The sequence below is a fragment of the Struthio camelus genome, chromosome 2 (genome assembly GCF_040807025.1).
Source record: "Struthio camelus isolate bStrCam1 chromosome 2, bStrCam1.hap1, whole genome shotgun sequence".
In the NCBI taxonomy this organism is placed as follows: Eukaryota; Metazoa; Chordata; class Aves; order Struthioniformes; family Struthionidae; genus Struthio; species Struthio camelus.
Window position 1 is genome coordinate 150,040,583 of NC_090943.1, and position 21,738 is coordinate 150,062,320.

The 21,738-nt window shown below is 38.5% G+C and overlaps 1 long non-coding RNA gene across 1 annotated transcript in view; it reads left to right on the forward strand.

The window, feature by feature from the left end:
• The window catches only part of LOC138066074 (uncharacterized), a 35,316-nt gene that overhangs the window by 10,325 nt on the left and 3,253 nt on the right, over positions 1-21,738 (forward strand). Inside the window, exon 2 of the long non-coding RNA XR_011139284.1 lies at positions 17,631-17,817. This is a non-coding gene — a long non-coding RNA (uncharacterized lncRNA). The remainder of the gene's footprint in view (positions 1-17,630; positions 17,818-21,738) is intronic.

Sequence of the window (21,738 nt, forward strand, 5' to 3'; positions counted from 1 at the left end):
CTCAATGGAGTCAAGGAGACCACTCATTAGATGCTTTCAGATCAGCTGAGTCTGATAGGCTTCACCCTAGGATACTTAAAAACCTGGATGAAGAAACACAGGCTCTGCTTGTAGTTTTATAAAGGGGGGGGGGGGGGGGATATCATCAAAATAACTGTAAAAGTGTGTAGCTGGTGCCTGTTGTTAAGCATAAACCATGATTTCAACTTCAATTCTTAGAAAATACTGCAACAAATAATCAAATGAACTATTTCTATAAACTGAGGAGAAAGCAGAAGTACAAGAAATAACTAGTATGGATTTCTCAGGAATGGCTGACTCGCAGTAGCTCTGCAGGAAATGCTCTGGGGATGGCACTGGCTTATAAACAGAATGTGAGTCAATAGAGTTAAACTATTGTAGAAGAAGCAAAAACGTCTTACTGAGTTTTATAAATAGGAGTATATGTATAGTGAGACAGCTGAAGTGATCTTTCTGTCCTCCTTGCTATTGGAAAAGTCTCAGGTAGAGTATTGTGGCTGCTTTTGGGTGCCTCAGACCAGGAGTTTAACCCAACTGGAGAGAAACCAAGAGAAAGTGATGAAAATGATAAAAATTTAGAAAAACATGACTTGTGAGGAAAGGCTGAAAAGTTTGTGTTTACTTTTGTTGGGGGGGGGAGGTTGAGGGGCATTTTGGTAATCATCAAGCATAGAACAGAGATAACTAGGACAAGAATAGTTTAAATGACAAAAAAAAAAAATCAAATTATAGTTTAAAAAGAAATTTCGAGTGCTGAAACTAGTGAAGCACTGAAGCAGGATATCTGAGAAGATGGTGGCGTCCCCTCATTAGAAGTCTTTAAGGGGCAGATTAGATAAAACCCTGCCAGGAATGATCCAAGTGTGGCTGATCATGCCTGGGGACTGAGTGAAGAACTGGGGAAGCTCTGAGGTCCCTCCCAGCCATTGCTGTCGTTGTTTCTGTATGCTTAATGTCTGCACAAATGTGTCCATACTTTGTTCTCTGGGTCTCACACTTTCGGCCTTTTACAGGACAAAGGTCTGAGGCCCCAGACCAACAAAGCACTTAATATGTAAATAGTCCTATAGAAAAAAGTCTATTTACCTGTTTAAAGTCAGTAGGTATCAAGGTACTTGGTTGTGCCAGAGGTTTAGAGGCAAGTTATTAAAAATACGAAAGTATGAAAAGTTGGTACATGTAGACACACATTTTGAGTTGCCTAAATTAATTGAAAGCAATGATGCTGATATAGGTATGTGCACCTATATCTATTTTGAAATATGCCCTGCTATGCCCTTAATTCAGCTGCTGGGGACTGGTGCACACCCTTCTGAAGCAGGCGAGGTTGCCTCTGCAACGGGAACAGAGCCATGGAGTCACGGAGCAGAAAAGAACAATAGAAAGCTCCAAGGCGGATCCAGGACTTCATGATTTGGGACCAGGCCTCCCCTCTTTCTTCTCCTTGTGCGACAAAGCTGGAGGAAAGAGTAATTAAAACTTCGGAGATAGACTGGCCTTCCCATACCTGGCCTTTTCCAAGAGGCATTTTTCAAGAGGATGGTCTGAACTTCTATAAAGAATTAAACATTTCAAATTTTCCCACTGCTATTCGTTCAGGTGACACTAGACCATTTTGTTATCCATCTGTCCTGGATAAAATACAGGACACACATGGTTGAGTATATATTTAAAATTCATTTTTGGTCAAAACTTCTATAACTGCATGCTTTAAAGAGTAAGCATTTGTAATGAGACTTCCAGGAAAAAAAAAATCTAATTTGTGTGCTGTTTCATTTATGCATTAGGCAAAATATGACCAGACTAACAAGTAAAATATCTTGGTAAACACAATGTTGAAGTAATTCTGCGACATGAAAAATATCTCATGTTGTCAGTATTTCTAATGCCATGAGCATATTGTTCATACCACCCTATTTAAAACACCGTGTGTGAAGTACATATATTCTCAAAGCAGGTATTAGCCTGAGGGGATTCAGCTTTGATTCTGAAACATACTGATGGGAAAGCATTCATCCTTTGATGAAACAGACCACTTCACGCAGTAGTGGCACTTCTCGCTGAGTAGCTGGGTCCAGTGCAGAAAACGCGTGTCTGCTGCTACCTGAGCGTTCGTTTGCCTAATGGGAAACTCCTAGTATTCTGATCAGTGCTCTCAGACTCATTGGAGGATGAGACTAATTCAATAAAGTGTAATGTGTACGCAGCACACAACTCTACTGTTCAAAATTTAAATATTCTTTAAATATTCAAATTTTGAAACTGCAGACTCCTTGGAGAGGGGAGCCTATCTATCCTGCCAGCTGATTTTACTGCTGATCTGCTGATTACTTTGGGTTTCTGTTAAGGAGACAGCTATAGGACAGGTGAAACTTTAATTTCAAGATGCATGAATAGATTCAGTAAAGGATTCACGAGTTAACATGAATCAAGCTGTAGAGGACTACGGATTTGAACCTATGTCTCTTCATGGCTTATACAAAATTGTTCCCACGGTAATAAATCAGACTAGATCAAATTGATTTGCCCCAGGTATGTGGAAAGACAGATAAGAGGATATGTTTTAATTAATTTAACCATTCTACTCATTTAGCACTGCTTAGCACTAAACCACACGGTGCTAGTAATTTGATGTTTCCTTGATTGGCCTATCCCTTCCAGCTTGGCCCCAAACTTTTTGTAAAATGCAGTCTCCCTACCTGACCCTGGACTACTTTTCTCAGGATTATTAGAGGTTCCTCCCTTCAGTTCATTGTCAACAGAATGAACTGTCAGACGGGGAGCCAGAAAACACCTTGGGAACAGACCTGTGCTAAGCTCCTGCCATCCTTGAAGCTGTGATAACATGGCATAACCTCCTTTGCAGTACAGGTGGGTCCCAGACTAGCGATGACGAAAGCAAAAAGCATGAAAAGTCTTTCCCTTTCTTTAAAAATGATAAAGACTGCAGTATCCATTACACTGTAAATCTTGGCTGGGCTGGTTGGTGATCTGGGCTTGCTGTTTCTAGGGAAGGGGGCCACAGAATAAGCATACCTCATGCACAGACATGTCCTCTTTTGCGGACGTGAACTTCAGACTCCCTTCCATTTAGGTCCTACGTAGAGGATAACTCTCTTTGGAAGCAAAGGGAAACTACTTAAAGAGTCATGTTCCACTTTTCCCTGACTGGAGAGAGGGATTCTGCCTACAGGCTCTTCTGCTGTTACCAGATGACTATATTAAGAGAAATGACCAGCTGAATTTTAAAAGGATAACAGAAAACCTTTTAATACCGTGTGGGCCTTACATACAAAAAAAAATAAATAAAAGGAAAGACTTCCAATGATTTGAGTGGATTCTGGATCAGAGTCTATGTGAATAGTGTAAGAGCTGCTCTCTTGGCATATGCAGAACCAGTGGTTGTTCTGGTATGCTGGGGTATATCTTAGAGTTGACAATGTGAGTAATGCGACTTCCCTGGTGAAAAGATGATTATTTTTGTTCTCATTGTCTTTGTTTCTGTTAAAACACCAGATTCTTCAGGAATGAGGATTTTTCAGGTGTTTTAGTTTGTGCCGTATTCCTAGACAGAGGATTTTGTCATCTTTTTTTTTCTATTTTGCAATTTTGGATTTTGCTTTTTCTTTTCTTTTTTTTTTTTTTTGGTCTTTTATTCTTGCTTCTCCTGGTTTGTATATTAAACACGCCTATTGACTAAGACACAGAACAAGTCCCTTACCGCTGTCAGAAATCTTTATTTACTTGCTAGGTTTTGTGATGAGAGCGCCCTGCAGTACCCTGTCTGTGAAAAAAATAGAGGTTGCAATTGTTTGGGAGGATATGAAAGACTATTTTATTCCTTTTTTTTTTGTTATAAGAAAGGGATGTAAATGCCTTATGACTTTCTCCTGGCTGACATAGGAAAAGCAATATCTTTAGTAAACAAAGTGAATGGAAAAGATTGTCTTTTGCCCTGTAAGAATCTGGGCTCATGCTTGCCGATTTGGACCAGAATGTGCTACTTAAAGAAGATTTATTGTGGAGGCTGCTTTCTGAATAGGTGGTAGATTGCAACATATGTGCATCTATGCAGTATATCTCAGGAAAGGGGTTTTAGTGAAGTTAAAAGAAGTCTATATGTTAAAATAAGCAAAACAGAAATGACAGGTATTTTGTATTGCTAACATGCAGAGGATAACATGCACTGACAGGCAAGATGCCTCATAACAACTTAACAAACTGTTATAACAAATTTTGTATATGGCATGGTGCTTCCAAGGTCGAGTACTGTTACCAGTGGTGCTTGTGGTACACAAATGAGATGATCTGGATTTCAGGGCCAAATCCAGCTGGGCTGCTGGAATGCAGTGTTCAGACTTGTCTTTATATTGCTAACCTGTTAACTCAGGGATAAGGGTGGTCTGATTTTGGTTTCCTGATATGGTATTATCCGCTACAGTTGGCATTAAAGAACTGCTTGTTAAACTATGTGACATGAAATTTTATATCACTATGAATATAAAGGCATGAAGAAGCTGAAGTGTTGCAGGTGGCAAGGCGAATGAAAGTGCTTTTTTCATAATGATTTCAGAAAGAAATGATATACCAATGATATACACGTATTTAATCCAGGGTGATGCTATCTAGCTGGAGAAGATGTTGACAGTGTAGTATACTTTAATTCTTTACATTATGTGTCACATAAAATGATTTGAGTTGTTATTTCCTCAGAAAATATCTATAGGAATTGTTCATGTTTCCTTGAAATAGATTTGATGTTCTTGTGACCGTATAGCTTCTACTTCTGTATAAACACTCAGGAACTTTACCAGCAATGACATGAATCTATGATAATGAAATTATGAAACACATTTTTTAGTTGTTTCAACACAAGTTATTTTGAAGCCTGGGTCTTAACATTCAAAATTTGAAATTCTTCCTGTCAGTTCCACAATAAACTAATCAACAAACAGAAAAAAAAATACTTAACTTATGAAAGTGACAAATTAAGTCTACGTAGATCAGATTTCAGGTATTGGATGTTTTCAGAGTTTCTAACAGTTTATAAGGAAGAATAATTCATAAAACAATCCATAAATAATGTGAATGATGAATCCATTCAAGATTTTCTCAGTTGACATACAAACATATAATGACCACAAGTGGTAGTACTTTGGAAAATGTTTTGTGAGTATATCTTTATGTAATTTTGTGGCCTTACAAGTTGTTCTTTGCGCTCCCTCATTGTTGATTTCTACAGTGCTGCTTCCTGCATTGGTGTAGCACTCAAAATTGTGGAATCGTGCCCATGACAGCAATCTGACCAGCAGGTGAAAATCTGCTAATTAGTGATACAACCCCTAATATTTATAATGCTAGCAAAATACCATCTTAAACTTGTGGAATAGAACTTAGGAGGAGTTGCCCTCTTAAAAATTGATCAAGAAGGCTGTTAATTCTGTAAGTGTAAAAATAGCACTTCTACATAAAGCTCCAGAAAATTAATATTTCTGGCTATTCAAAAAACTTACCTCAAGTTTACTGTCTGTGTAAGCCTCAAAGTTATAGAAAACACCTAACTGTATATTATCTAGATCCAGTTACTGTTCAGGTTAATATAGAATCAGATTCAGCTAGCATACTATCAGACCCTTAATAATTTGCCCAAGACAAATTCTTAGCTAAGGAAAAAAAAAAAAAAAAGAGCCTAGGACTTGGATCTTCTGAGGAAGACGCTCTCTGATAACAAGCCAAATCCCTAAAAAAACACCAGAAAAGAAGCTGGAGAACTGTGATTCCCAAGGAACCAAAGACTGTAGAAGTCAGCAGTATTTTTACCGTCAGGGAAGAACTGCTGTGAGCCTAATGGCTGCAGAAACATAACAGAAGGCAGTCCTCACCTACGAGGGTACGTGGACAGAGATGGGTAGAGACTTGGTTCTGAGGACTGCTTTTCTAGAGAAAATTAGTCATAACCTACATATCTCATTTATCTGAGAATATTTTCAGCTAACATTCCCCATAATAGAAATAAACTATGCAGAAGAGCACCGCTATCATGTGAATACCAAAATGGCACGTGTACATCAGTGTCTCCTTGTGCAATTCCACGCCTTGCAGGCGTGTTATGACAGCAGCTGTGTTTCCTGATGCATTACCACAGGTAGAGGTGCCCCGAGGTCTGCTAACCACAGTCTAGGGTGAGCCCTTTGGCTCTGCACTCCACCTTAGCTTGGGAACACAAAGCCCCTTGCTGAGCAACGGGCTGTCAATGCAAATAGTCCCCTTTTTTTATTTCCTGAGTGACGAACACGCTTGTCTTATGCGGTTCTCACGTGGCGAGATAGTAGTAAGTAACTGTGCTTCAGACAAGGCAAAGGCACAACCATTCAGGATTTCCTATTTTTTGTTACGTTAATTTGGGGGGGAGGGGAAGTAGTGCAGAGAAAAGGCTTTGAATCCAGACAGACATGTGTGCTTTAAATTATGTTTTGTGAATTGAAGCAAGGCAGATGCTTCCAACAAGCACACATTTTGCTACTGTTTGCAAAGCAGACACACACTGGCACATGGTTGTAGGACATGAATTATACTTCTGTGCTTCTGATTTGTAGCCACACCTGTATACCCTTAGAAATGCTAATAGAAAAAATATGAATTTAGGCACAAAGGAGAATCTAATAAGAGGAACATTTGAATGGGTAAGGAAATGTCTATCCTCTCTCTTCCCCCCACCCCCAATCATTAGGACTGGAGGAACATGCTTATAGTAATTAGGTAAGATTGATTTAGAGGCCGAACACCACCCACAATTTGTGTAGTCTGGGGTCAGGCAGGCAGCTGCAGAAACCGCTCAGCTAATTATGAGAATTCACTGTTCGTTAATAGAATCTCTCTCCACAAACAGCAGCTGTGTGTTTGCTCACGCAGATTATTAATTCTGGCCTTGCCTCAGCTGCAAGTTTCTGCTGCGTCGAAAGGAATCCTCTGATAGAAGTGTCAGTTATCACCCAAGCGATGCCAAGGGAGAAAGGAAAAACAGAAAGAAAGGAGAGTGTCTTCTAATCACAGGTGTATAAAGATTTTTCACAGATACCTTCCTTTTCTTCCTCTTACTCCCAAACAATTAAATGCCAATTTTGGAACTCATTAATCTGCAGGCAACCTAGAGAGATCTAATTTATACCTGTCAGGAGCAATGGGCAGCAGCTAATAGGAAAATAATTGCAATATAAGTCTGCTTTCCCACTTGATAGTATGCTTATTTTTAATGATACACCTTTGATACAGTAGTATCAAAGCATTATAAAGGATCATTGCGTTCATCAGACCTACAGTTTCTTCTGTTTGTTGTTAGAGGAAAATACAATTGTGCACCTTTTTTGTACCGCTACAAGGAGGATGCAGGCGTATCCTCTTCTTAGAGACACAAAATAGGTGCACAATTGTATTGTCCTCCAACAACAAAGGGAAGAAACTTTACTTGACAAATGTGACATATGATCATTTGGGGAATATAAACCAGCTTCTTACAAAATGAGAAATTAGAGTCAACTTTGTAGGTAAAATATCATATCTATATAGACAGATATAAAATGTGAATGTAAATGATTTGCTGTAAAATCAAGTTTTGAGTAGATCTTGACTCAGTTGAGGTCAATAATAAAACTCATACTCATGTTAATAAGGCCAGAAATGCTTTCTAGGTTCTTAAATTTTATGACCCTATAGAATATTAGGGTGTTTTATTATAGCTGAATTGTATAGCTCTGAATTGGATCTCATGTTCAGGTAGGGTACCGTCCTGCAAAATTCAGAAATTTCTCAGGAATGTTAGCATATCTGTGAACAGAAGGTTCCTGTTGTGAAAGATGAAACATCCATATTTTGCATTTGGATGGAGGTGTGTGGGAGGCATGCAAAATATACCCATCTGCACAACTAAAGGGGAGCAAGAGCCCCATCTTTACGTTGCCTTATGAAATAGGTATACGTCTTGTTCATTTAGACTATTTAAGCAGGCCAGGATATAAAGATTTTCTCTGCAGCGTTAAAGAACTCAACTTAATGATGAGTGAGCATCTGTGGGGAAACACATTGGTACCATGTTTTAGTAAGAACTCAATTCTTTTAGCAAATATAGCAGACTGATGACCATTGGAAAACTAAAACGTTGTTAAGCAAACTAGATCTAATTAATCCCCAGCCTCTCTCTGTTTGTTTCAACATCGCAACAAAGGTTCTTCAAAAACAAACGTTGTATTTTGTCACTTTCAGTGCTGGTACTTGGAAAGAGGACAGCATGGGGCAGTGGACTGTGGTCATGTGATATAAAGCGTTCTAGCAAGTGCTTTGGAGAAAAAAGGCTTTCCGTTAGAAAAGTGAAATGGAAAGCAATCCTCTGTAAACGCTTCTGGGGTTTTTCACTAAAATTCTTTTTTAGATATTTGACTCAGCAGTTTTTGAGAATTGTGCAAAGTTTCCGTGAAAGTAAACAAAAATGTTCATGCTCACTTACTTTTTTTCACAAGGGAAAACATCGTTTCATGGCCAGCTCTTTCCTCCTGTTCAGTTTGCTGGTAATTTTTAAAATGCAGCCTAAATTGGTAGGCTAATGTAACTATTTCATGATAAGTCCTGCAACTACATGCAGGCTATTGCACAAGAAAATGCCAAATCTTTCTGAATATCTTGAGCAACCGTAAAAATCTGATCCTTATTAGCAAGGACCTATTAACAGAGAAGAATATGATAACTTTTTTTATTAGAAAAGACCTTGCACTATTATTCAGAAAACTTGTGCCAACTGATACGTTTAAACCATTCTTTTTTAGTAATAGGAATCAAAGCCTTGTAAAGAAAAAAAGCCCTGATACCTATTAACAACCATAAGGCAGCAATCCTATGAAAGACAAACTGTAATTCCTTTTCTGCAGCGCTTATGCATACCAGTGTGGTTATTATTGATAAATATTCAGGGATCAATAGTGACCACTCTGAACTTGTGAAAGTAATTTGTATGAGTCAAGGAATAGCTGCAATAGTTTTAAACACTTTTTCTGTTACTGAATATTTGTCATTCATGTTACGCTATTAAAGTTTCCATAGGAGATTTACAGGTGTATAAAATGACTAGGTTAGATCTGACTGTGCATTTAAAGTATATCAGAACATCTACCCTATGGAAAAAAAAAAAAGAGTTATATGACAGTTGCTTCATTGGAGTAACAAACTCATTTACTTATGTTAAGGCAGGATAGAATTTTATAACGAAAGGGAAAAGGGGTTCGAGTTAGTGTAAGTCAACAGAAAAACAGTAAATTTCTTGATTTTTCCTTTTGTTCAGATAAATTACTAAGTGAGATCTGATTTTTGCCATGAATTGCAAATTGATTTTTTAAGGCAGTATTTAAAAGAGTTTTATGTGATGACTGATTTTATACAGTTAAAGGATAGGGAACACTGCATAGTTTAGTTGCTCGTTCTTGACTATGAACTTAACAGCTGTGTGTGTGAAATACAAAATTGCTAATGTGCATCAAATATTTTAGAATCCCCACCTGAAGTGAAAACGTTAACAGAAACAAAAATAAAAGCTTCAGCCAGAAGCCGAGGTCTGACCAACAGCTACAGAGTTGTAAAATCATCTTGCTCCTACATTGTCATTCCTGGGAAGGTTTTGTATCAGACGTCAGAAATAAAGCTGATCTTCCTGTTCTGGCATTCATCAACAATATCACCATCTTATGCCTTAACCATACATTTTCTGGTTTTGTTCTGCACCTACAATTTTACTCCTAGAATTTCATTTGACCTGTACTTAGAAATCAGAGTTAACAAGAGGGCCGAGTTTGTTCTGGTTAAGTAATATTCTTACAAAAAGCATCACAGAAGACCTCAGAAGGATTATTAGCAGAGACGTCTGTGTATTGAAAGGTCACAAAATCATTCAATAGTCTTTTGCTTTGAGTTTCAAAAAATATTCTGCATTTACAAAGTGTTACTCCAGACGCAAACGGCTGAATTTGCCTCAGGTGTGATACATCTTAGTACGGATAAAACTTAGAATTTCCTCATGGAAAGATGAGGTTCTAAATCCAACAGGAATGGCAATTCCAGGCCAAGACCAGCTTTATGAACATTGAGTGGCATGCACATGTCGTTTTATGCAGTTACGATGAGTTTTACCCGTCTCACTGCTCCCGCTGCATGAGATATCATCGTGCAGAACATTCAGCAGAAGTAGCCAGAACTGTAAGGCTTCTTGGCCTTCCCTGTGAGACTCAGCTGAAAGGCTCAATCTCCAGGGCTGGATCCGCTGTAGGCCTTTCAGACATTGCCTTATCTTTCTCAGATTTTTCTGTCACACAGCTATCGCCAGTGAACTTGTGGTTTCATGAAAAAACTCCTTCCCCGCCAGTGTCGGACAGGCCAGGAGACAGGATCTTATGTTGCCGTGCCAAGACACCTCTCCCCATCTCCCTTTTCCTGCACACCCTCCCCGTATCCCCTTTCCCACACGCCCACAGCTTTGTTTAGTTTTGCCAGAGGACGTCGGCCAGCATGGGAGCACTGTGAGTCTCTGGTGTTTAAGCTGCTGGATTGGTCCTTGATGTGGCTCTGGCCCAGACCAGCGAGGGCTCTCCCAAACAGTTCCTCAGCTCAGAGCCCAGCCTCAGCCCTGAGGAGCAGCCCCCAGCGTGTTTAATTTGCTAATATCAATGTATAGTTTGTGAACAAAGTCTCTTTTCTAACATTTAGGTCTCTCACTGTTTTACGTAGCTCATATATCCAGTTGTTTTCTACCATAGTCCAGCTGCCCTGTAAAACTATTCCTTCTTCTTTTTTTTCCTCATATCTTTTCATGCTGCTCTCCACATTTCTATACTATAGTCCATCTTGCTAATGAATTAAACACCTTTCTTGGTGTTTACTCATGGTCGTACAACTGAACATACAGCACTATTTAGTAATATTACAAAGTTTCTAAGCAAGTGCTTACAGATACACCAGAGAGGAGTGGGAACAATCTGGAATTGTTAGGAGGAAATAGCAGACAGCCAAGGGTTCCTCTTTCAGCTCACATTTCTGTGACTTTGAAGTAGAAAATTTAATGACTTCTTTTTCTAAGACTTTGCAATGTTCCAACAATATATCACTGGGTTTTATCATCACCACCCCCTGCTTAGATGGTCAGGGATTTGAAATGTCTGCTATTACATGGTTTGCAGTTTTCATGCCAGCTTCTAAACACTGAAATTTCTGTTTGTGCAGTAATTACTACATATTACTAATACACAGCTTAAAACATATGTGAGCTACTTTTCCCATTAGGAACTTACGTAAGCAAGTCTAAGAACATATCATAGTTTAAACTGTAAAAAAAAAAAGATAAATATTGCTGATTTATGATGTTCTGTTTTTCCTATTAAATCAATATTTTTATTAACGTCTCAGAACTAAAAAGTTCTCAGAAAACCTAAACCATTCTATCATTAATATTTTATGCAACTTCAAGGTAATTCACTCATATTGGAGAAGCACTCTGAAATAGAAATCATATTTATCACTGCACCATGTAATCCATCTCTAATTCCATTGCAGTGCTGTTGCAACTTTGTCAAAGTTACTCCTTCAGTAGTTTCATTTACACTTAGAAGTATTTTTACTTAGTGCGAGTTTTCTAATACCAACATTTGTTGTTTGTGCATCAGGTTGCCAAGCTTTTTATGCAATGGGAATAATTTCAAGATTATAATGATATCCATTGAAATAAATTATTTAATATGTTTCTTGAAAAAGGAAGTAAAGGAACTCTTCTGGGTAATTGGTGTGCAGTAAGCCACAGCACCAGTTGCACATTCATTTTTCTCCTATATATGCAATTATCCACTCAGCCTGTATCCATTAATATTATTTTTCTTCCTAAGCTGGAAGTATATAAAGCCATTAGAAAATAATCCAAAGAATTCTATTTGCTGAATAAATTTTAATTTGCATGGCACCAGGAATTTTTTATTAATGGGAAATAAATTATTGCAATCTTATGGAAGGCGACAAGTTAATAGCTTTGTGAAAAGTAATGGAGAGAAAATGATCTTGAAAAGGTCAGGTCTCCTGTCACAATGTCTTTATGCACAATTAAAACTAGTCAAGAAAGTGGCTATATAATCAGGACCATGAATATGCATTATATCCTAATGAGAGTGTGAAGATGGAGATGGGTTAGTGCTAAAGTCATGGTGAGGTGGTGACATAAAAATGGTAATTTGTGATGTAGTATTTAACTACGTGCTTCTGTTTCCTATGGGAGAATTAACTCGTTGTTACCTGGTTATTCATTATTTTACCTCTACCAGTATGCTAAGTAAGAGAGAAGAGACTTCTTTGTAGGAGCACATATGCACATGTGTTATGTTTTACTTATTTATAAAGTCTCACCTCATAGTTATGACTGTATATTATAAAATATCTCTTTGGTCTCACTGCGAGAACTCCAGAACATTTGATATCATTGCATTTTTAATGATTGATGTTGAAGGCATTTTCATGTCATTATCAGATTTAACATATCACGGCTCAACCTTTCTAAAAATATATGAGAATATGTTTGCTAAGCTAGTCCTGTGCCAGGGAGAATCTTCCCATTCTGTACCTCTGAGTGGGAGCTATCATACTTCCCCATGGACAAAGATATAGAAAAGACTCTAGCAACATCCCTGCACAGAGAAAGAAATCAATGGTTTTGCCTTTTTCAAAAGGTAAAAGAGGATGGTTATGCCTTTGTTTGTGAATAAATCCTAGTTCCTGTTTGGAAAGCTGTTTTGAAATATGCATGGCTAGAAATAAGCATCTACCAGAAAAAAAAAAAAAACTTACCTTCTTGAGCACAGAATTTCCTCCTGCTAATGGCTGCTTCAGTGGTCCTACTGCTGCTAATAGATGCTATTGAGTAATTCTGACTATTCTACATTTTAATTGAAAAGCAGTATGAACATTCTGATTCAGTGGCCATTTAATAAAAGATAATGGTCATTGAACAATGATTCTGATTAGCTAATGGCAATTTAAAGGCTTATAACACCTCTCTCAGCACTGCCTATTTGGGTATGCTATTAGAAGTTACTCCCTAAGAGCTTGGTTTTGTACTTTGTTCAGAAATAGGAATAACTAGGAGTGGAAGCAGATGCAGCTGGCATCCTATAGCGCTGTGTTTGGGTGGCGGAGCTGTATTCAGTCCTGGCTGATTAGATTACCATAGATGGGCATTCAGCCGGTAGCTCTTCCCATATATTGGCTCACTTAGCATATACTTTTCTTGTTTACTGCTTGCTTCATTGCCCATCATACTACTGGTTTCCTAAGTACGTATTCATTGGATATTATATATGAGAATAGAATCATATACTGAATTGCCTTTGTGCTGAAATGCTTGTCATAATACTTTTTATACTTTTGCTATCCTGAGAATAAGCTAAAAAACTTATACAGTGAGCAGAAAATAGGCTAGATATGCAATTTAAAATAGGAATTTTCATGTCCTATTTGCTCATTGGGGTTCAGTGAATTAAAGAACTGGACCTGTCATGAGCACCCTCTTTCTCCTTGAGCAGGCTTCACCATCTCTGCATTCTTCAGCTCTCCCATCTGTAAGAAACAAGTCAGGACATTTCTCCTCTGGCATTAACTCCTTTAAACCTAATCATAGGCAGAAACTCTGTGCTACAGCCCCCACGTTTATGTGCTACCATGAGTATGAGACAGTTTCTCCCCTGAAATCAGACCTGGCAGTATTTAGTGGTACGTAAAGGCTGAAATAGCAAGCGCAGGTTTATAAACAAAGTGCACGTAGCACTGGAAGTATCAGTGTCTCTATAGGTGGTGCATTTCCTTTTATGAAGTTGTCTCATGAGAACTGGGTTGCTGTTCATAAAGATTTTGACCTCGGTTCATGTGGTCAGATTCGGTGGTAGTATCAAGGCTTTGAGGTTTCCAGCAGCATGGAGTAATATCTGTCATTTCTTTTTGTGTTTTGAAGTTGGAGGACAATAACCCTATTGAAACAAACACTGAATCGAGGAAGCTGATAAAACTGAAGTGTACGAACTTCTAGAGCGAATGCTGTTTACGTGACTTGGCACTCTCTGAGAGGTTAGCGAGATTATCGAAGACTGATCTCCATTCTCAAAAGGGCTTCCCCTAAACTATGTCTTCACGATACTATTCAGCTGCAGACGTCTCTAATCAAGTAAATCTCCCAATTAGTAAATTCTAACCATTTCACCCAGCTCTGGAAGCAAGACAGTCACAGTCAGAGAAGCAGGTTTTATTAATCCAGAGTGAGAGGCAGACAAATTATGTCTTACAGGTTCTTAACTCAAGCAGGCGTGCGTGTAGGTACCATGCGTATCTCAGCACCCTGCACCTTCAAGCATCCTGTTCTGAGGTTGGCATGGGCAGCCCAGCAGAAGCACTTCCGCTCTCTCTGCCTAAATAGGACCCTAGTTATAGTGCTCTTTGCCTTTAGTTGGTTCACTGATGTGCTTCAACAGACAGGCTGCTTGTGCACTGGCAGAACGCTCCCAGATTGACTAATGCAAGCTGGTTTTTGTTTTTAATCTTGTGACTTTAATCACTTTTTTGCTATCAGCAGGAAAACTGCAAAATCCTAGCTCAGTATCTGGATTAACATAGGTTTTCTGTAGTGTTTCTTCATAGAAACTGATTAGCTTTCAATTCAGGGAAAAAAAGAAGAACAGGGTAGGCCTTGTCTTTCCTGCCTGTTTCCATAATAGCAGAACAGAAGCCTGAGGAACAAAAAAGCAAAGATTTTCTCGTGGAGCGCAGGGAGGTATGGACGGGTGAAGGAGAAGTACAGCCAGAGAGCTATGAGCCTTACCTCAAGGAGGGCAGAGTATGAAGTGCTCAGCATGTCCCTGCTGCATTATCCCTGCTTGAAAACAAAGTCATAACTCCGGGATTTGGTGAACGAATTTTACAGACATTGGACAGTCACCTCAGCCATGGGATGAGTATATGATGTTGTACGAGTGTATCAGTATATGAGGTGGTAAATCAATATGCTGATGCTAGCATTTCCCTTTTCTGCTGACCCTGTACATTTGGTCTGTGTGCTGTTGGAGTACTTGAATGGTATTTCCAGGTATCTCCACTTTACCTTGGGGAAACAGAAATCCCACAAAGTAATGCAGGTGGGAAGTAATCATCTGCATTACTCATGCACATGACTGGTTTTGAAATTCACTGTGATGACTCAGGAGAGAAAAATACAAATATTTAAATGGATGGCTCAAGGAAAACCATTAGTTTGAGTACAGTCATGATAAAAAGAAAACAAAGGAGAACATTAGATGCATACAGAATACAACAAAACGGATTTTTTTTTCTTTGCAGTTATGATGGCTTTCCCTCAGATTAAATATTATTTAGAATTCTTACCATCCTGACTAAATGAAATAGTAGAAAGGATACAAAGGTAGCCAGTGCATAACTCTAGGGTGGTGGACAGACTTCTATATCTGATTGGAAAAGCTAGGATTGTTCATTGTTGCTGCTGTGAGCAGTAGGAAAGGAGTAACGTGCATAGTCCTAGTGCTTAAGAACTGCAGTCATGCACTAGGACCCTAAGCTTGTATGACTTTGTACAAAATAGTCAGTTCTGAGGAGACATGTACAAAAAGAGTTATGAGCTGGGCACAGAAAATAACAGGATTTGAAAAGGCACATAAATGCTTTGAAGAGTGAATTGAAAAGTAAATTAAAATATCACCTCATCAAAAATAAGGAAAGAGTTAACAAAATTGTAAGGATAAATTATTTAATCTAAAACACGAAGATAAGATTCATGCAATGTATGCTGACCTTGTGGAACTCACTGCCTCAAAATATTGTTTATATGAAGAGTTTAATAGGATTTTAAAAATGAAGATTAAACATCTATATAGGTAAAAGGGAACATGTGTGTCCATTAAATGGGTGAAAGAGAGTCAGGAAGAAACTTCCCATTAGAATATCTTTCACAAAACTTAACACTAGCAGCTGCTGCCAAAAAGAACACAACTGTGAGCTATTTCACGATGTCAGCACCTATGTTTCTACACAAAATAACTGTACTTCTTTCCGTATTTTCTCTTTTCTTTTGCCAATAGTCCTTCTTTGACTTTCCCAACATATCATTTTCTACAGAGTGGTGTAGTTACGGTTTTTGAATATACTTGGGCGACTTGATAATAGAGAAGGGCTAGTAACTGGAAGGCTGAAGGCCGGTGCTCTGTCTTTAAATAGTAAGTTGCCCTATCTCCATTTCATTTACCACTAAATTTCTGACATCCTACCCTGCAATTTGCATGCCTATTTTTTTCCCCACATGGAAGAATAATACAGCTGTACCTAACTTGTATCTTTTCCTAAGAACATGAATGTTCTTCCTGTTGTTTCTAAATCTCCTGTCGTTCAAGATGAGCATGTGCCAGTCAGGCAGAGTCAGAGGTAATGAAGTGCCACGCCGCTATAGGGAGATCTCAGGAAAACATTGTGATTAGTGGGGGATCCATTCCCTGGGTTTCAGCTATCAAGAATGCTAAATCCCTCTCTGATACAAATTAAAATTTTTGCCGTGGCATAAAACAAAGCCTGGATTTCTTCTGGACTATTTGTAAATACGCTCAAATGCATTTCAGTGATGAGGTCTTGAGATATGACTGCCAAATAGATGTATGGAAATCGCACATGCAACCTAAAAAGGCCTGTGTGTGTGCGCTCATGTATATACAAATTTAAATTTAAATTTGGCCCTTTGCAAGGAACTAATTCAATATAATAGATGAAGTGTTTGAAATCTGAAAACAATGTTTTGATGGTCAGATCAGCAAAAAGGGGGGAATTAAATGTGGCTTATTAGCATTTTATGGGCAAAAAGAAATTCAGAATTCTCGGGAGACCAATAGAGAGAGGGGAAAATACAGTACACATGTAAATTAACAGCCAGCAATCCTGGTACCTAAGGAAATATCTGCAGGACATCTTAAATCATCTAGAATTTGGGTATACTCATTAACCCATGGGAGTTAACCATCTGGCAAGTAGAATACAATGCTCTAACTAGTGTTGTTGTGTTGTTGTTTTATAAATCAGGTTGGACGCAACAGCACTGCTTGCTGAGTGGATAGTGTACAGTCATTAACATTATGTCCATTGCTAGATCACAAAGCATAAAAATTATGTCTAGCACAAACAAAGAAGTTATCTTTAAGGCTTTATTAGCGTGTCCACGTCTTTGGTAGAAGACATCATACAATAGCTTTTTGTTTAAATACATTCCTGTAAAAAGTCTCTCTTTTAAAAAGTAATAACAGTATTTACCAGCATACATGCATAGATTTTTATGTTGATATCGTCAAATACAGCAAGTATGAAACAAATGCAAATGAAATTTATACAATGCCTTCCGTTTCTAGACTACATTTTGACTGAAAATTCATCATGTAGTAAATACACTTAAAATAAATTAACGCTACTCGTAAATGTTATGCTGACATGGGACAGAGAAATGAGTACCTATTAAATTTTACTGTAATTAGAAACAATGTTGTGCTTTATTCATTCAGAGACTGTCATCGACAGACTGGAGCAGCGACCATTTTCCACTTGTGTGCATGAAACACATCGACACAAGCTCCTGAACAAGGTTTACTGATACTTTTGAGCAGCTGTGAATCAAGTCAGTAGCACCACCGTGCTTCTCCACGAGCCATCACGGACTTGGGAGCCAGCTAGCGTGAGGTTTGATGGCAGGTCAGAGACCTATCACTATTCAAACAGTGGATAATTGAAGTTGTGTCTCGTTCCTAAGCGTTGTGTAAAAAACTCAGGGAATTCAGTTTTAATCTGTGTTTGCTTGTTCACACCCACGTGTGTGTATGATCGGAGCCAAAGCAGAATGAGATGCCTCCAAATGGAGGTAAACGCACCCATGCTTCGCTGCCTGCTCCCGTCCTGCCCCCAGGAATAGGGGTTGGACATCCACCACAGCACCACGGTCGGCAGGCTCTGCAGACCACAGGTGAAACAAGCCCGGTGAAGTGGGGGGCTGCCCCAGACACCCATGGACCCTTTGTTACAGTTTTGCTCGTGGTCATGCCCAACGAGGCCGCATATGCACTGGGTGCAACACAAACGTAGAACAAAATGAGGTTCCTGGCCCCAAAGAGCTCCAGCTCTAGGGTAGGATGCGGGAGATGGAGACAGACAGATAGGCAAGGAATACAAGGAAACAGAGAGAAAGCACCGATCTGAATGATGCACTGTAAGCTTAGTATACTGACTGTCTGGCACAAATGGAAAAGTTGAATACAGAAAGCGTTACTAAGGAAAACTAAGAACTTTGCTCTATAATGCCAATATGCTGTAACCGCGTGACTAGAATTTCATTCCTCTCTGTAGTTCTGATTGGATTAAATTTATTTTAAAGACTTATCCAATTTCCCCTTTCCCCATTTCCCTTCCCTCATGGTATTCCTAATCTATTAATAGCCTCCCTAGTGAGATCTTAGGGCAAGATGTGATGAAAAACACTGAGCCAGTTCCTCTTTGGTATAAATTAATGTAATTCCACTGACCTAAAAGTTATTCTACTAGAGTATACCGGCATATCTAATTATAAAGATAGGTTAACTTTAACTAAGCAGCAAATAAATTATCCAAATTGGAATTCGGCCAGGACTTGATTTTGGATATTTAAAATCATTTGTAAAGCTCCATAGCATCCTCAGTTAATAATTCATCTTCTAAAAAAAAATCTCACTTTATCAGACAAAGTATAACATTCAGCAATAATATCTTTTGGAGCACAATGCTAGGGAACTTTATTATTATTTTGTAAGAGAAAAGATGCACCTTGGAACATCCTGAGAACCTCCCATCCAAGCATTGCTCCACCGTTTCCTAATTTACACAGTTAATGCAGTAATAAACAGAGTTCGCAGGCTCCTCAAAAAAGGATCAAAAGCAAACAAGTGTGAACTGCTTGATTTTGTGAAGTGTGACTTCTTGTGCCTTGCAACTTACTTGTTATAGAGCTATGGACTTGCTAATAGGATCGTCACTCCAAACAGCAGTTGCTAAAAATCTCACTTTCCACGTGCCAAAGCTGCAATGACTTTGTCCCAGGAAGAACCCACTTACATGCTTTACTTGTTTTATGAGTGTAGTTTTATGGGTCCTCTTTATTATTTGATACTAAGGTCTCTGAAATCTGAAACACTTAGATGATCATATAAAGAAGCGCATTTAAGTTCATCATTTCCCAGGAGTATTTATCATAAGCTATTAGGAGGCGAACTAAAAATGTTAGCGGAGTTGACTGGGCTTTTAAGATTTATCACTAATTATATGTATAAAACAAGGTTCTTGTAAGAGTCACTGCCTGCACAAATATCAGTCACCTGTTCTTATTTTAACGTGCAAAACATATGATTGAGAAGACAAATAAAAGCCATAAAATGGGATATCACTTTTCTAGTGAGTCTATAAAATTAAAATGATTACAACCTAAAATCGTTCTTAGGAAAATAGAGCCTAGGATATGAATATCATAAAGTATCAAGTGCATGATGCTGTGCCCAATAGAAAAGGCCTAAGATTCCGTCGAGTCTTTGGATTTATCAAAGTTCTCAGCTGATGTCCAAGAACTGCCTGAAAGCTTTTGTGTGTCGTTGTTCGTCTTACACCACTGCGCAAATATCTGCAGTTGAACTGACATACCCCCCTATTAATAGCAGATAATACGCCTGCCTCATCTCAGCACGGAGGATGCAAAGTCCTAACAAGACATTGTTTCTAAAGCAAACACTGAATCTGCACCACTCCAAACTGTGGTGAACATGACAGGGCATCTTACTAACTGGAAATGCAGTGCACAACACAGCTAACTGTAAAAATAAATGCATTCGGTCAAGATCATCACTTCCTATCAGATCATAGTTGTGGTATTGACTGAGTTAAATTTTTTAAAGATTCTTTTCATCTTCATGGATGAGTAACATCAGTTTACAGGAGATACCATTTGTATAATCTGTAAAATTAAGTGTATGCACCAAGAGCAGCAGAAATGAATCCACCTGAATCCCTCAAGGAATAGAGTGCGTCAGGCAAATGTATGACAGAGGCTAAGCAAAAGGTTTTACAGAAATCTCCTTTAAACCTACCAGGGCCAAGAACATTCCCTTGGGGTAGATTTTAAATTAGTTCAACTTTTCTTTTTTTTTTTTTTTTCTTCCTAACTGTAGGGAGAATTAGGAATCTTCCCATCTCCCATGCAGTTCACTGAGAGAAGTTGAGAGAATAGAGAAATGTCTGTTCATCTGTGCATAATGCCTGGCTCTAATTTTCTATATAACTGCTCATAGCATTTCTGAACTATTAAGCTTAATAAGGTCTCAGGGGTATGTATGTGTGTGAATGTTTTACCTCACAGAGCTCCTCTAGCTGCTATTATGACTGTAGGCTTATGTGGAGAATTTGGCAACCAAACATGTAACCTCCCCATCTTATCCTCCTACTGCTACAGACACTACCTAGTAAAAGTGATGAATATCTGTGTTTTACAGATTATGAGTGAGTTTGCAATGGTCTGTAAAGTGGCTCCTTGAGGCAAAGAGAGGGGTCGGCTAAGTCTGTTATCTATTTTCCTAATCTTCTAACTTTGCTCTCAAGATCAATCCATTTGCTGCAGCACTCTTTCTTCATAAGAATGGCATAAAGATAGGGCCCCAGATAAAAGTCTTTTCAGAAGCTTATCAAAGAATGAGGCAAGAGGAGAGAGAAAATTCTGGGAATATATTAGTTTCACATATAACGGATATGAAATTCAATGTACGGAATAGATATTTGACCTTTAATTTCTAATTTACACTGCTAAAATTTAGCTTTAAAGGTTCTAAAAGGACAAAAATCTTCCAAGACCTGGCTATTTACCTAGCACAATAAAATATAAATAACACAGCAGCAAGATATATGGTGTGACTGCCTGGTAATTATTTGCTTAAATGATTTTCTGACATAGAATGGAATATTCCAAGTTTTTCTTAAAGAAAATTTCAATTTCACCAAAGCATTTCAGTTTTTCTACTAAAAAATAAATAAAATAAAATAAAAAAGCTGTCTGAAGTTGAATTAACCTGAATCAAAAAAAAAACAGTCTCTTAAAAGATACTGGCACATTTCATGTGAAATTGAATCAAAATTAAGTTTCAGCCAGAAGCATTGCTATAGTGCTGCTGTTTAGGCACCTTTCTTCCATTCCTTTTACAGAGATAGATAGACTATTGCTGTTTTCCTCTTAGATCCTAAGTTGGTTTAATGACAGACAGGTCATATTCCACCATGGGAGATGGCTCCCCTTTTGCAAATGCCTGCTTCTCATTGTCCGCTGGATGGGAGCTTCTTGTCCTCTCCGTCTGGCCCCTCTCCCTGTTAATTTAAACTTCTGACTAGGTTTCCAGAAGTGTTTTTCTCCCTTTAGCTGTCCCTTTCTCCCTCTCTTCCCATAACTGTCACATAGCAACTGTCTTAGATTGGGGTGGGGGGGGGGGGGGTCCAATTCCCTCTTTTCAGGGTCCAAAAGGCATCTTTCTCACTGTGGTAAATCTGGCAAAGGCTTAGGGAATTCTCTCAATCTCGTGGCAGCAAGGAGGCACAGTTACATTAAACTGAAGT